Raw genomic sequence first — 4,054 nt, 5'->3', positions numbered from 1 at the left:
GCCATCCCTCCCCGAGGCCAAGCAGCATCAGCATGGTACAGAGAGCAACTCTGGGGCACTGGAGGAGGAAGAACACAGCAATTGTGAGGCACTGAACTCAATGCTGTCTTGTTACAGCAGAAAGGAAACCCGGACCAAACCTAGCCAGCACCCACCCACGGAGGGAGCATTTAAACCAGCCCTAGCCAGAGGGGAATTACCCATCCCAGCAGTTGGAAATTTTGAGTTTCTGCAAATCTCTCCACTGAGGGCTACAGTGCTTTGTGTCTCTAAACTTGAAAGGTAGTCTATGCCATAAGGACTGCAAGTCTTAGGCAAGTCCTAGTGCTGAACTAGGCCCAGAGACAGAGGACTGGGGGTGGAGGGGATGTGACATACTGAGACACCAGCTGGGGTGGATAAGGAAGTGCTGGCATTACCCCTCCCCTACCTTCAGACTGCACAGCTCACAGCTCCAGAAGAGACCCCTTCTTTCTGCTTGAGGGGAGGGGAGAGAAGAATAGGGAAAAATTTGTCTTGCATCTTGGATACCACCACAGCCACAGCAGGATAGGGCACTGGTCAGAGTTCTGAGGCCCCTGTTCCAGGCCCCAGCTCCCAGACAACATTTCTAGATATACCCTGGGTGAAAAAGGAACCCACTTCCTTGAAAAAAAAGGACCCCGTGCTGGCAGCATTCATCATCTGCTAACTGAAGAGCCCTTGGGCCCTGAATAACCAGCAGCAACACCCAGGTACTACATCGATGGCCTTGGGTGAGCCTCTGAGACTTGCAAGCTTTTAGTGAGACTTAGCACACTTCCAGCTGTGCTGGCTACAGGGCAAAACTGCTTGAGAAGAGCAGAGGGAAAAATTAAAGGGAACGCGTTTTGTACCTTACGTATCAGCACAACCACAGTGGGGTAGAATACCAAGTGGTCTCTTGGGGGTCCCCAATTCCAAGACTTGACCCTCGGATGGCATTTCTGGACTTGCCTTGAGCCAGAGGGGAGCCCACTGCCCTGAAGGGTGAGTCCCAGGCCAGTCAGCATTCACCACAAGCTGACTTAAGAGCCCTTAGGCCTTAAAGGAACATCAGTGTTAGTTTGAGAGCACTCCTCATGGCCTATGGTGGCAGTGGCTACAGGGCGAGTCTCCTCTGCCTTTGGAAAGGGGAGGGAAGAATGGAAAGGGCTGTTTCTTGTGTTCTGAGTGTCAGCTCAGCCACAGTACAATAGAACACCAGGTAGACTTGTAAGGATTTTGACTCTAGTCCCTGACTGCTGGGCAGTGCTTCTGGGGGACCTCACCACCATGAAGGGAAGGACACACGCCTGGCTAGCTTTGCCACCTGCTGATTATAGATCCACAGGCCTCGAGTGAACATAGGCAGTAGCTAGGGAGTGGTTACAGCAGGTCTTTGGTGAGATTCAGTGCTGTGCTGGCTTCAGGTTGCCCCAGTGTAGTTATAGTTGTGGTGGTCACAGGGGTACTTGAGTGACTCCACTCCCAGCTTTAGTTGTCTCAGAACAGAGAGAGAGAAGTAGAGGGAAAGACTCCATTTGTTTGGGAGAAAGTAAGGGAAGAGAACAAGAGTTTCTCCCTGGTAATTTAGAGAATTCTCCCAGACCTTGTCCAAGATCACCAAGGTGGTATCTCTACGAGTCTGCAAGAATGACAGTTTTACTGAGCTTGGGGTGCCTGCTAAATCAGATACAGCTTAGATCATAGCAGCGAAGTCCTTTCAAATATGTAGAAAGCTTTTCCAAGAAGGATGGCTACACACAAGCCCGGACAGTGAAGACTACAATAAATACCTAACTCATCAATGCCTAGAAACTGAAGAACATCTACTAGCATCAGCACCATCCAGGAAAGCATGACCTTTCCAAATGAACTAAATAAGGCACCAGGGACCAATCATGGAGAAACAGAATTATGTGACCTTTCAGACAGAGAATTCAAAAGAGCTGAGGTGAGGAAACTCGAAGAAATTCAACATAACGCAGAGAACGTTAACCAAGATTGAAATAATTAAAAAGAATCAAGCAGACATTATGGAGCTGAACAATGCAATGGGCATACTGAATAATGCATCAGAATCATTTAATAGCAGAAATAAGCAGAAGAAAGAATTAATGAGCTTGAAGACAGGCTATTTGAAAACATACAGTAATAAGAGACAAAAAATGAATAAAATACAATGAAGCACACCTAGAGGATCTAGAAAATAGCCTAAAAAGGGCAAATCTGAGTTATTTACCTTAAAGGGGAGGTAGAGAAATAGATAGGGGCATAAAGTTTATACAAAGGGATAATAACAGAGAACTTCCCAGACCTAGAGAAAGATATCAGTATCCAAGTACAAGAAGGTTATAGAACACCAAGCTAATTTAACCCAAAGAAGACTACATCAAGTCATTTAACAATCAAACTCTCAAAGATCATGGATAAAGACAGGATCCCAAAAGCAGCCAGAGAAAAGAAACAAATAGCATACAATGGAGCTCGAATACATCTGGCAGCAGATTTTTCAGTGGAAACCTTATAGACCTGGAGAGAGTGGCATGACATATTTAAAGTGATGAAGAAAAAAATAAAAAACTTTAACCTGAGAATTGTATATGTGGCGTGAATATTCCTCAAGCATGAAGGAGAAATAAAGACTTTCTCAGACTAAAACTGAGAGATTTCATCAACACCAGACCTGTCCTACAGGAAATGCTAAAGGGAGGACTTCAATCAGAAAGGAAAGGACATTGATGAACACTAAGTAACCACCTGAAGCTACAAAGGTCATTGGTAATAGTAAGTACATAGAAAAACACAGAATATTATAACACTGTAACTGGTGTGTAAACTACTCTCTTCCAAAGTAGAAAAACCAAAGGATAAACCAATCAAAAATAATAACTACGACAACTTTTTAAGACATAGGCAGTACAATAAGATATAAATAGAAACAGCACAATAAAATGTTAAAAAGTGGAGGGACAAAGTTAAAGCATAGAATTTTTATTAGTTTTCTTTTTGCTTGTTTGTTTATGCAAACAGTATTAAGTTGTTAGGTTAAAATAATGGGTTATAATATAGTATTTGTGAGCCCCATGGTAACCTCAAAACAACATACAATGCATACACAAAAAATTAGAAGCAAGAACCTAAATCATATCACCAGAGAACATCACTCTGGTAATCTGGATTGGAAGAAAGGAAGGAAAGAAAGAAGAAAAGAAGAGAAGACCACAAAAGAGCCAGAAAACAAATAACGAAATGGCAGGAGTAAGTCCTTACTTACCAATCATAACATTATATCAGTACTTATATCAGACAAAATAAATTTCAAGACAAAAACTTTAAGAAGAGACAAACGAGGTCACTACATGATGATAAGGGGATCAATTAAGCAAGAGGATATAACAATTTAAAATATATACACACCCAACACTGGAGCACCCAGATATATAAAACAAATGTTATTAATGCTAAAGAGAGGTAGATCCCAATAAAATGATAGCTGGAGACTCAGTGTTGGACAGATCCTCCAGACAGAAAATCAACAAAGAAGCATCGGACTTAATCTGTACTACTGATCACATGGATCTAATAGATATTTACAGAACATTTCATCCAATGGCTACAGAGTACACATTCTTTTCCTCAACCCATGGATCATTCTCAAAAATAGACCATATTTTAGGTCACAAAACAAGTTTGAAAACATTCAAAAAATTGAAATAATATCAAGCATATTTTCTGACCACAATGGAATAAAACTAGAAATTAATAACAGGAATATTGGAAACTATACAAATACACGGAAATTAAACAATATGCTCCTGAATGATCAGTGGGTCAATGAAGAAATTAAGAAGGTAATTGAGAAATTTCTTGAAATAATTGATAATGGAAACACAACATACCAGAACCTGTGGGATACAGCAAAAACAAGTACTAAGAGAGATTATAACTGTAAGTGTGTACATCAAAAAAGAAGAAATTTTCAAATAAACAACCTAACAATGCATTTTAAAGAATTAGAAAACCAAGCGCAAACCAAACCCACAATTGGTAG

Source organism: Theropithecus gelada, chromosome X (assembly GCF_003255815.1).
Source record: "Theropithecus gelada isolate Dixy chromosome X, Tgel_1.0, whole genome shotgun sequence".
Taxonomy (NCBI): Eukaryota; Metazoa; Chordata; class Mammalia; order Primates; family Cercopithecidae; genus Theropithecus; species Theropithecus gelada.
Note: the sequence above shows the minus strand (reverse complement) of the source record.